The following is a 13,254-nucleotide window of genomic DNA, read 5'->3' on the forward strand; positions in this document are numbered from 1 at the left end:
GATGAATTCACGATTGAACCTCCATGGATGTATCTGACTCCAGACCAAGGACCTTAGACTGCATTCTGGTGTTAGTATGGAAAAAACAGATTAAACACTCAACATCTTATCCAGGCAGCCTGGGAGTAGAATAAAATACATAAGGAGAGTAACCACTGTTAGGGAAAGCCAGGTTTTGCCTGTCCACCTGTGGGTATTCAGGGCTCTCCAGGCCACACCTGCTCGTTCAGGACTGACCTACAAACTACAGAGCCCACATGTTCCAAATACAAAAGACAAATAAACTTTCCCAAGCTGTGGTACTGCAATCGTCATTGACAGCTTGACATATCAATATTTCAGGAAGAATAAATGACTTTCATATCCAGGGGTTTGGTTTTCTTGTTTCGGTTTGTTTGTTTGCGTGATTTTTTTTTTTAATCGTTCATTACTGGATACTTTGGGAAGATGCTACACTTAACACCTGAAGCTGCTTAAAATATTTGGAAATATTTTAATGAAGTCTTTTGAGACATCACCTAATACAACTTTAAAACAAATTTTACTATTATTATAAATATTTTCTCTTCAGCCCTTGCCAGAGGAAAACTATAAATCTTGTCTCAGCTGAATGAACACCATTTATCATATTCATTTTCTTGTCAATACAATTATGAAAAGCCTTTGGCCTTTTTCCAAGGAGCCTGATTTGCTGGATAAACTCAATTAGTATAAGCAAGCCTGCTACAAGCCAGCCCCATTTGGCAACCCGGAGCAGCCTCGGCGTTCCTGCGATGCACCTCTGAACCAGGAGCCTGATAACTCCATCCTGGTGCGAAAATACAAGATAAAGAGAGCCCCCCCCGCCTTCCTCCTCTCCTCCCCAGACCAAAAGGACTTTAAAGAAATCATTTCTGCTCATTTTTGCCATCTACTGGACAAAGCTTAAATCCTAAACGTGATCAGGTGAGAGATTACCCAGCATAATTTGTTTTCTTATGGACAGGCCTTAGACCCAAAATATTTCCTACGAACACTTGAAAAGTTTATCAAGACATTCTTCTACCAATGTCACCAATATTTACAGGTGACTATTTCTGATAGTATTCAATACAGAATAAACAACACCTTATGAGATATTAAAAGCTTAGTCTTTTATCTCTTGCCTCTTTGTATTGTTTGTTTATTGAACAAATATAAGTAAATTTATATCATTTTTATAATGTTCTGTATTCTCCATTTTCAATCTTGAAATACGAGGGCGTCAAACATAACAGAATAAAATCTCTTCATAAAACAGTTTTTCTTTGCTATTAAATCCATTTTCTGATTATATGTTCGAAACTAAAAAAGAAATGTGTTAATCAAAGGATATTTAAACTTGATACAATAAAATTGGCACCTGACCCTCCTTTCTTTTCCCATTTACCTTTTTGTTTTATCTACAGTAAATAAGAGTTGTGATAATAGCAGCTCATTGTGCTGTAATGCTCAGGATCAATACCTGGACGCAGCTGGACTTGTCCAAATGAGGAGAAATCCACTGAACAGAATCATGCACTTCTCCTTTACAGCCGAAGGTGAGGAAGAAAAACATTTTGAACCTGTGCAAGGGAAAAGAAACTGGGAAGGCCTGACCTTTGAATTCCACACCAAGCTACATTTCCATGTATTTTTACGGAGAATACAGAATACGGAGATCTAAAAGTTGGATGCTGTTTTTATTTATTTGAAATGAACTTAATCCATAAAGTGGAAGGAATAAATTAATTTTAAAAAAATCAGGAAAGGGTCCTGAGGATTGTATATCCAGGATCCTTCTATAAAAAGCCATCTCGGTGGGTGCATCCACTTCTTTCAAGAGGAGCAGAGGTAAGACTCTGTTACTCCTCCCACAGCTGGAGATTTGCAGCTCTGTTCAGGAGTGTGACACTCATGGTACAGAAGGAAAAACAAAGTCAAACCAATTTGAAATGGAAGCAGCACTGATCTGCTTTCACACATCTTCCAGATTTTATTAAGTTTTAGGGTAACACAAGCACAAACAGTACTAACGAAGTTAAATGTACCCAGTGGTGCCCACTAGAAAATGAGATGCTAATTCACAGTCTGGCTTCAGGAGTTGGGTAGTTTGTTGTTGTTGTTGTTCTTGTGGGGTTTTTTTCCCTCCAGTCCTCTAAAACTGAAAATAAGGGATGCTTTCCACTGATTTTAGGAGAAATAAAGATTACACTGCTTTCTGTTTTGGACTTACTTTCTTACTGCTGAGCCTGCACAGAATAACTGCAGGCTTGCAAAGGTCTTAAATAGGGGTTTTCTGAGTGGTCATCAGGATCCTATTCCCCACCACCCGAGGATGGCACTCAGATCATCAGGGGCTCCTGTACAGCCTGTCAGTCCTGAAAGGATAATTTCCTACTTGTGATTCGATCCTGATGCATTTCCCTTTCTTAACCAAGATTATAGAAGAGTAGAGCTTCACAACTGACTCAAAAAAAAAAAAAATCTGTAAAAGCTTGATTTCTTGTGAATCATGTAATTGTCTTAAATGTTATTTTTTCTGTCCATAAAACAAACACATAATTAATTTTCATAGTTTTGTGAGATCTAAATTATAAACCAAATATTTCCATAATCCTTCACTATGTATTTCAGCAGTTTATTTCCAACATGACTGTGTGCCTGAGAGAGAACTACAGCTACTGTATTTATAAAAATACAAAGCATTTCTCTGTAGGGTTAAGAAAATACCCAGGGGCATTATTGTATGTGCTAGTTTAAAAATGTACCAATATTTAAAACAAACAGAGTTCATTATCATTACTTTTTGAAGAAAACTACAATGTAAAGATTTTGATTTTGTTTGCAGAAGTCCATTTTCTTCTGGATCAAGACAACTGCAGGTGTTGTGATATTAATAGACTTGACATAAATAGAAAGTAACTGACTAAATTAAAGACATGATTCATACCAGAGAAAGAAATCTCCCCAGATAGCACTTGTATGGTATTTTTTAAGCACTTCTGATGTTAAACCAAATGTTGGTACATTGTGTTTGGAATTAAAGACACAGCTTTTTTTTTTTTCTTTTTATGCAAACATGAGGGATATGCAAAGGGAAGAAACCCCCTCGGATATGTTTTCTAGATTAGTGGTGTGACACAACAAAACAGTGACCTCTGTTAACGGCATGTTTGCCATTGTGCAGTGATTTTAGCTGATTACACGAGTTCATTAGCTCGGTTTCCTGTCCCCACTGTGCCACCATTACCCTGATGCAGGGGCCTGGCAGGGGCACGGGGCGGGTGTGGGGCTCTGTGCCCCAGCCCAGCGCACGCTGCCAGCGGGAGGAGACTCCGTAATTGATTTTCACGTTAGCGCCGAGCAGATGGAGTAATAATCAGCCAATAATGAGCACATATCTGATTTTGATTCATTAGTTTAAATGTCTTGCTCAAACCTCTTTTTTTTTTTTTTTCCAGAAGAAACACAAAGATCCTTGGATAAATAAGATTGCCACAAGTTTTCTAGTGCTGACATTAGGAAAATGCTTAGGAAATGCTTTGGATTACTCGATATGCTCTCATAATGAATAATGCGAATTAAAACATAATATATGAATACTATGTATTAACGTTTAAAAGTGCTTCCTGTATTAATATATTTAAAGTGATAATAACAATAAAATGTTAATTTAAGCTTGTAATATTTTGAATGGTGTAAGACTAACTGATACTCATAACAAACTACAATTAAGGCTGCACTGAGACTCCCATTGTACTGTTATTTTAACATATCTTTTGCTGTTTTGTTGGGGGTTTTTAAAGTAATTTTCCCGGTAAGTTTTCTTGAAAAAATGACTTTTCAGTTTAGAGGAAATGATGCAAATCTCTGCCTGTGTTAACATTAGTCCTGAGATGCACTTTTTCCCCTTTAATGGCTGAAGTGTGGCTTCAGAATCCTTCCTGCTCCAATGTAGACCACACTGTACACATAGATAATTAGCCCCTAGTAAGGGGATGTTTTCAGGATAATTAATAGACATCAATAAGAAACACCAATGAATGAAAAATATTTTAATAACATAAACAAACTCTTCAATTTACTCAGACATAAGTATTCTTTTTGACGTTTCAGGTGGTATTTGTACTTCTTTTCTTTTTACAATAAAAAGGTCACAGTTCTGTAGAGTCTGGGGAAAAAAAACCATAGAACCATGGCAAAAAAAACCCAATAAGGAGCTCTCTCTTTAAACCCAGGGTTTTCAGTAATGTACCACTTGGTGCTTACACTGCAATATTTATAGTGTTGAGAAATATAAAAGGTAAGAGCCACATATTCATTTTAATTGATCACATAAAGAACAAATTACTGCTGATGCCTTGTAAACTGCTCCATGTGAGCTTAGACCAGGATTAATTTATACTTTTCATACACAGACTCATCAGTCTGGCTGACTTGGGTGGCACACACACAGATTTATCCCAGGACAAATGGAGTTCTTTACCAAAGACTAGTGAGGTTGCTGGGAGTATTTTAATATTTGCATTTCCTTTCTGTTGTGCATTGAAATGGCCTGAACTTGCAAAGATGTTCAGAGGTCTCAACTCTCATTAACTTTAATGGGACTCTGAAATCACTAGAGAGGAAGTGTTCAATACTGAGAAGATGCAATATAAAATTGTAACTTTATACTCATCTGTATTTTCATACTTGGTGTGCTGCTTTGTCTGCACAGAAAATAACTGTTCAGCAGACAAGGTGGCCAAAACATAAAGAATGAAAAGAGCTTGGCAGTAATGCTTTATACTACTCTCTGAAGGCAGCCAGAGATGCAGCAACAGATACAAGGGAATGGAAATATTCCACACCGATTTTGGTTCCTTTGCCCATTCCAGCCACAAAAAAGGAGATAACAAGGCTGCACAAAGAAAGTCTGGGGCAAGGGAGAAGGGGAGCCACAGCCCCTGGCAAGACATGAACTCGCCTTTGTTTGAGCACTGCTGGGGACAAAGAGCTCACCATCCTCGTGTGGCTGTGGGACCACGAAAGGACAACCAGACCAACCCATAGGCCTCCAACACGCTTATTCTGTCTTTACCAAAAAGTGGTTTAAGAAAACACTCTTTTGCGAATATATTTAAGAAATAATTTGGTTTTGAGACTTTAAAAACTATTAATAAAAGTAGATGTCCAACTTTCTTTGAACTGGGGTCCCAGGTTTCTGGGAACCTGTACAAACACTAGGCAGCTTCAGACACCACTGGACCTTGAATTCTAATGAAAGAACAACTACTACATAAACTACATTTTTTGGTTTTCTATTATTTAAATTGAGATACTGTTAATAAAAAGCCCATAACTACACTTCTTAATAAATGACCTCAATCTACAAGATCTAGGATTTAGATCTAATACTCTTGTCCTGTAAAACCCCAGCAAACCAGTGGTTTAGATAGGATCCATCAGAACTCAGCTGTGTAAGATAACATTGCCACAGCCAGCACAGGATGAACAGCCCATGGAATAGACTCTAGAATCCTGAAATAAATCCTGATCCACTTAACTCACTGGTACAAAATACCCTTAAACTCTAACAGGAGCAAAAATCACCCTAGATTCCATGCTTGCTTACCTCACATTCAGGAAGAACCTTCTCCCCAAACTCCTAAAATCCCAAGAGAATCTAGTTTTAGACCATTGTAAGTAATCAAATAGCACTTACGTGCATAAAATTTATTAATGACAAACAGGATTACACGCTTATACATCTACTTTTTGTTTGTCATCCCGTGGGATCCAGAAACTTCCCAATGATGGGAGGAAAACCCGAGGCTGCTGCGTCCTTCCCAGCTGCATCTCAGCCTTTTCTGGGGCAATGGGACAGCAAATGGCACCACCAGCAGTGGCCAACAGAGTGAGAGGAGGAGTAAGGAACAGGAAATGCAGGAAACGCACCAAGAGGAGCTTGCCAGCATTCTGTGGGTTTATACAGTGCTCTTCTCACTAATGAAGCAATTTTGTTCAAATTTCAGCTTCAGAATATCCTTCCCTGAATGTCACTGATAGGTTTCCTTAAGATTTAATTACAACAAAGCCATTTAAAAAACAAATTCAAGTATTTTGTTTCAAAGTCCTGAAGCACATTTTTCAACAGATTTTTTTCAAGGAAAAGGAGCTGAAGATGTAAATATTCCCAGAAAAGCCCCTATGATTTGCCAACATGTGCCAAGTGTCTGACTGAGGCCATCTAAAACAGACGAGCCTGCTCACACCCACCACCCCCAAAACAGGGCTGGTAATGGAAAGTCTGACAGACCCTTAACCATAGTGGCACTACTGGGTGCAGCTATAATATTACCCTCATAATTCTACTATATAATAACAACAAAGGAAAAAAAAGGTGAAGGGTCATTGTGCTTTGTCTTTAGAATTAAGATGGCTGTCTTCATCCTTACAGCATACTCTTAATTCTGGAGACACATCTTAATAACCTCTAAATAGTTCCAACAAAAGAGCCGTGTCAGAGGAATGAGCAGGCCCCAAGGTGTTTCAACTGGAGTGTTTTCATCTGCCTTTATTGCTCTATCCCTCTCCAGAATTAAGGCAATAACCTGTGATAAATTATTCAGGAACTGCTACAGGGATCAAAGCAAAATCATTCTGTTAAAGTGCTGTTTGCAACATTTGGCACTTAGTGTGAAAACTTTTAATGTGTGCAAGCTGAAAATCAAGGATTTTAAATAATTTAACAGCATGGAGTTTCTACAAACCAGCTAAAGATAGCATGTTGCTATTTAACTGCTTTTTCTTCAGTTCCCTTTTCCATGCGTTTCTAGCAAATCCGATGATGTCACAACTACAAGCAAAGTACTACTGAGATTCCGGCTGCCCAGGCAATAGATTACTTACCCACGTTGTCAGGAGAAATCTTGATATTCTTATTAGAAAATTAGGCACTGTTTTAATACTGGAAATTTTTTCCTATTAATACAAAAACACGAAGAAGAAGAAAGTAGCAAGAAAAAATCCCAACAAAAAAAGGAAAAAGAAAAAAGGAAAGCAACACACATAATTACTTCAGCCATCTTCAATTATATTTGATATCCTTGGAATAGAAACCGGAACATATGCTTTGTATGCAGATGTAATGATTACAAATGTATTTTAAAAAGAAACATCCCTCTTATTACAACTGTTTTTCAGTGGTGTATTTCAGAAATATTAAAAACCTAAAAAAAACCCCTAGCCAGTTAGAAAGTCCTAGTAAAACCCACAAATTAAATGAATTTGGCATTCCTGGACCATTTTCATAGTGATATTTTACCAGTGTCATCTCCCCGTGGATTGCAATATTAAGCATTTTATTGAAGAACTGAACTGTTTTTGTTTTCAGTACTTGCAAAATGAAGTACCTGAAAGCACTTTTGCATGTATTATTTATTCATTATGATAGAAAAATAGCTTTAACCTAATAAATTGTGTTTAAGATAATTTAGAGCAAAAGTTTTGTTTATGATAAAGCAACAGATTTAGTTCTTTATCAGTAGCTTAAAGCACCAAGTTTTCTTTATACAAATTAGACAGATGGTGCTTACAGTAGAATTTACTAAAGGTCTGTCACAACAAATGCAGCCAAGCTGCATATTTAATCACTGCAGAACCTTGTCTACCTGCAGCTGCCAACTGCTAATCCAATTTCCCTGATAAATGTGGCAAGAGACACGATCAGCAATAAAGAGCATCTAACTCCATTTTCCTGCAGGGCGTCTTTTGATGAACATTTAGGACGGAAGCAGGAGTGCACTGTGTGGCCCTGGCTGGTGGCAGCTGCATGCATTTTGAAGACACAGTTCTCAGGTTACTCACTTAATTCTGCCACTATCATTATGTTGCTATTGATCTCAGTAGCTCTTGTCTACACAGCATTACTCTAGATGAAGCTGAATCAGGCAGTTATCATGCATCAAACTTGCTCAAAAGCCTGGAGATTTCCCCTTAATTACTTGTGATTTTATTTGCAAATACCGTTAAAGTGTAATCAAGCAGTCACTTTCCAGGGTCGTTAAGAACTTGCTAGTTTAGGAATATATCACTGGCACTCCATTAAAATTTCTCTACCAAGACAGTTTCAAGCAATCCAGACAGGACAATGGCAAAATTATTTTAATAAATTGAATCCTCACACAAGAGGCATTCAGTTTCCTACAGAAATTGTTATGCTACCAAATGACCTCTTTGTTCTAATTTTTAGGATTTTTAACTTGAACATAGGAGAGGTGAATCCAAGACAGGTGAACTCAGTCTATTTTATAAATGAAAAGTGATTACAATTAAATACATAAAGCAACAACAAAGGAGGAAACCAGAATTAAATAATTGTCGAAATAACCCTTAGTACAATTTAAAAAAAAATATTGTCTTAATTCAAGCAATGACTGTGAACTGCACATCTTCGGGTAATGTCGGCGACGTCCTGCAGCCAACTATTTACCAAATACTTCGAGCATATCTGTTTATTTTCTTGTGAAAAACGTAGATAAATGTGATGATGCAGTGTTTAAGTTGCCATCATATTTTAAAATAGCAAATTAAAAATTACCGTTAAGGTTTCTTCAAAATGACCCTGTGCAGCTGAAGTGAGCACTCCAGTGTGCAGTTAACTCCTGATTCAGTGATGGCAGAAGAAGATCTCTTTAATGCAAGAGTGCTCTAATATATTATCATTCCTGATGATGCACCTTCTATCCAGTAAGTCTTTTTCTTCCCTAAAATATACTGTTGTTTTGACACAAACAGCTTGCTACACTTAAGGATTTTACTAATAAAACATAATGTTGTGTTAGATATTATGACTGTTGCCACAGCTGAACTGCCTTGTCAAATCAATCCTAATATGGCTCCCACAGGCACATAAAAACCTTATTTAGCTATCAGTTATCCTAATCACTTTGTTCAGTTTAAGGGTGCAATACTTCAAGACCCGTTCCAATTTATACATATATGCCCAGCCATTTAATAAAGTCTTGATTTATATAATAAATTCTTGTTTGGAAAAAAAAATACTTTAAAGCAGCAGTGTTTTATCAAGTGTGTTACATGTCTCCTCATACCCCCAAATAAATATGTTAATATACACAAACAGGATACTTGCATGGAAAAGGGGAATATGGAACAGATAAGCTATCACTGAAGAAAAATCTGTCTCTTTGATTATAAATGAGCCTTAAATGGGGTCCCTTGATCTGCAAAACACTGGAGAAATCCCAATGCCTTTTCAATCTTTGTACAAAGTTTGTTTAGGATAGTATTCACAGCCTTTGTATCTCTGCTGTCTACATTGCTAATTAAATCTATGTGTTCAGGTATAAATACCCACAAACAGGTGAACAGGTGTCAGGGGAGACTGCCAGCAGAGGTGACAAGCTTGCTGCTGAATGCTTGACCCACTGTCAGCTCCTCCCATGCATCATTCCTTCCCCTATAATAGAAATAAACCTACCTTTGTTTCTTCTTGTTCAAAACTACTGTTGAGTGTCTGAGCCACACTTTCAAATCAAACTGTGAGGGGGAGCATGAAATTCTCAAACTCATCCTCATCTTCACCTACAGGAAAAGAAACCAGAACAAACCAGCAAAAGCATCATCTTTGCACTTGTTCAGAAGGGTCAGGCTCTGAGGCTTTCACGGAGAATCTCACTGACATTGTGGGAACTTCACGGGACATACAGGAACAAAAACCTGAGCTATGACACATTTTTACTGAGCTATAAAGAACACAAATCGTTGATTCCACACAACTTGTATCTAAGACTGGCTCGTGTCCACTTTCCACACCTTTCTCCTTTTTATATTTCTCTTTCCTCTCTCAACCTACAGCATTTGTTCACTGCCCTACAAGAATATTCACATAAGAAAATCAAGATTTATTAGTTAGAAAATGGTAAATTTAAAGCTACAACAATAAACTAGACCCTTTCACATGTGTAGTTTATGATATTTAGACTGCAATCTTTTATGTTCATACACTATTTTTCCTGCCTCCTTCCTACTTGGTATAAAGAATGAAGCTGCCCTGGAAATGAACCTGGACCGTGTTGGGATTATTCGTGTGACACTGCCTCATTTGTTTCAGAAGGTGTGAGTTTAGTAGACACAAGATGCTGTGAGGAAGGAAAGAGATCAGCAGCTGAAAGGTATCCTGGAAGTCTGGACTGATTTTGTTCTGCCATGATCCTGCACAAGTAACTGCGGACAACTCTTTAGAAATGGCAATTCGCGCGAGGATCAGCCCTCACCTGCTTTAGGCCCTAATGGGGGTAGCAGGCTTCTCCCACGCTCATTCCCCTCGAGACTAATTCAGAGTAGGAATTTAATTTATGTTCTTTAAAGGACTCTTTGCTATAGGGCTTCTCTCCCTCCTCTCTTCATGGGCAAACTCTGGGAAACCAAGTTACAAGTGAAGTTAGGAGGAGTCTTGTGTGTTAAACTGCTTGTGCGAAGTTAGTGTGAGCTTCACAGTTCAGTTTCCACACTTCACATACCCATCTGTAAAAAAAGGCCTAATTCCACCCCCTTATCTTTAGGGATACTGCCAAGACCAAATCAGTCACCGCAGTGCAACAGTGAGAACGACAGAAAAGGACCACAAGAAAAAATGCCAGGAAGAGCAGTCACTGGGGACTGACAAATTCAGACAACACCCCAGGAAAAACAATCACACTATGTAGTAGCTTTTCTTGAAGCTAGGATGACACATCTTCTGAACTGAAAGAGTCAAACATTCTCTGAAATAATTGTGATCCTGCAATTAAAGCTGCTCTGTAACAATGTCAATATTTACAATTGCAGTGGCAATCCCAACCCTGCTATTTCCTCTGTCCCAAATACCCGGCTTTGCAACCTGAACTGCTCCCCTCTAACACAGGGCTTTCCAGATCTTTTTAAAACCAAAGGAAATACCTTCAGTAACTAACTGCTGCTCACTGGTCAGCTCAGTTATGGAGCCTTCAAAGTACAATCTGTGCTCAAGGACTTTCTTAAGCTAGTGAAGGGTCTGCCCAAATCCGTGACCTGCATCCTGCAGCTGCAGCAAACTCAGGAGGGTGAGGGGCTTGGTGCTGGATTTCACTGCCAGTAAAGGGTCTGATGGACTTTGGGAAAATCCAATCCTCTCCATCTTTGCCTGTCTCCTCTGCCATCTTTCTGCTCCTTTCAACTGGAGTCAGTATTTTTATTCGGCATTTCTGGGCCCTGTGTCTTCTTCCAATCCAGTTGTTTGTCTCCATCTCCTCCCTCTGCCAATCCAGCTCCTCAGGCAGTTCCAATACACTTTTAATTTCTGTGCTCCCCATCTCTTTGCTCGACCAGCATCAGCTTCCTCTTGCCCTCTCAGGAGCTAAACTGTTTCTAGAGCATTGCATTTCCTGATGCTTTTCTCCCTTTAATTGCTTACCGGACTTTCCTCAGAGATAATCAGAGGCCAAATCTTTTAGAGAGAGTCCCATGATGGTCAGGGTACAGACTAACAGGAGCCATCTGCATCCTGCCCTGTGCAGCTTTAGGGCTCATCTGCCATTTACAGAGTTCTCAGGAGAAACCTGAATTACTCCAAGATAGGAAAGGTCACACTCCACCTCTTGTGGAGTGCTGCAGACCACTAAAGCCAGTCTCCACAAAGATGCTGTGTACACATCCACATTCAAGGTGAACCCTTCCCCAGGCAGAACCTCAAGCATATTTTTCAAAAAGCCAAGAAGACCAAAGAACTACCAGAATGTCCAATGTTGATTGTGACCAACGCTTCAGTGACAAACCAGCTATTTCTGGAAATTGGGTAAGGGGAATTTTATGTGCTAGGTCTGTTTTGAATTTCAGTGTAGGCAGTGAAGAAAGATTATACAATTAGGAACCTCTACAGTATTGCCATATTAATAAAATAATGTGTAAGTTTTAGAAAAGCAAGCCAAATTACTGCCTACACATTTCTTTTTCAGTCTTGAACAAGGGACATCCCATCACCTGAATTGCACAGTATTAATAAGGAAAGGAAGAAACTATCCTAAATAAACCTCCCATGGTAATTGTTCATTTTCTATAATTCAAACTGCACAAACACATCCTGATGCCCTGTGAAAGAAGAGATGCCTCCCTTGTCAGCTGTGGCAGAGCTGTGTGTGGCTTTCAGCAATTAACAGTGTCTGAGACCTGGCTCCCAGGGGAGGTTTGGCCCTGAGCAGGACTGCAAGTTCAGGACACTGACAAACCATGCTCAAGAGCTCCTGAAGTGATTTCCTACATCTTAAATCTACTTATTTTGGTAGAGCAGAAAAAGAAGCAACTTTTATTTTAGTAAAAACTTTTATTTAAATATAACTTCTACCAGTGTTCTATTACTTTTGGTCACTGTATACTTAACACAAAACATCCTGGACTAAGAATCTTGGACAAAATGATGCGATTCTTAATGCCACAAAAACAATAAAACCACAACCTGGGACATGTGAGGAATTTAAAGTCTAATTATATTCACATGAGGCTTAAGTAACTCAACACAAACCAAAGAGCATTTTGAAGCAAATACCAATACCATAGAATCATAAAATCACACACTGATTTGGATTGGGAGGGACCTTAAAGATCAACTCCTTCCACTCCTCTGCCACGGGCAGGGACACCTTCCACTGTCCCTGCTCCAAGCCCCTCCAGCCTGGCCTTACAGGGATAGGGCATCCATGTATTATGGTTCTTTCTTACTAAAATTAAATTTTGCCAGTGACAGCAAAGCATACAGTTTAAAATGTAAATATTCTCAATTTACTCTATTCAATTAATCTCCAAAAATGTTTCTACATCAATTACTTAAAACAATTCCCACCAGTAAAACTTCATCCTAATTTTGTTTCCACATAAATTAGTTATCATTCATATAAAAGGATTTTATATAAAGCTCTTCATTTAATTTAAAACAAAAACACAAAAAAAAGCCCAGAGAACACAACCGTGCAATGCTTTTTTCATCTAAAAATGCCCATTTTCACAGTTTGAAAGTATATTTTGACTCACAAGGTAAGAACACTGCAATTTAATGCTTGCACAAGCACACAGAAAGGATGGTTCATGTACACCTTACTTTTAAAATTCAGTTCCTAAAACACAACTTCTACCTGTTTATTAAAACTCAGAGAATCTTTGTGTATTGGGAACTTGCATGAAAAAGTGAAATAAAAAACCTTCTGGCAGAAGCAGGAAGGTCTGGCCTACAGGATACCCTGT

The 13,254-nt window shown here is 38.4% G+C and overlaps 1 long non-coding RNA gene across 3 annotated transcripts in view; it reads right to left on the bottom strand.

The window, feature by feature from the left end:
* Nucleotides 1-1,970: 1,970 nt before the first annotated feature.
* The window catches only part of LOC104696041, a 92,157-nt gene continuing 80,873 nt past the window's right edge, over nt 1,971-13,254 (bottom strand). For all 3 annotated transcript variants that reach the window (XR_005603065.1, XR_005603064.1, XR_005603062.1), the window contains 2 exons: nt 9,482-9,585; nt 1,971-6,963 (listed from right to left, as the gene is read on the bottom strand). This is a non-coding gene — a long non-coding RNA (uncharacterized LOC104696041). The remainder of the gene's footprint in view (nt 6,964-9,481; nt 9,586-13,254) is intronic.

This window comes from Corvus cornix, chromosome 13 (assembly GCF_000738735.6).
Source record: "Corvus cornix cornix isolate S_Up_H32 chromosome 13, ASM73873v5, whole genome shotgun sequence".
In the NCBI taxonomy this organism is placed as follows: domain Eukaryota; kingdom Metazoa; phylum Chordata; class Aves; order Passeriformes; family Corvidae; genus Corvus; species Corvus cornix.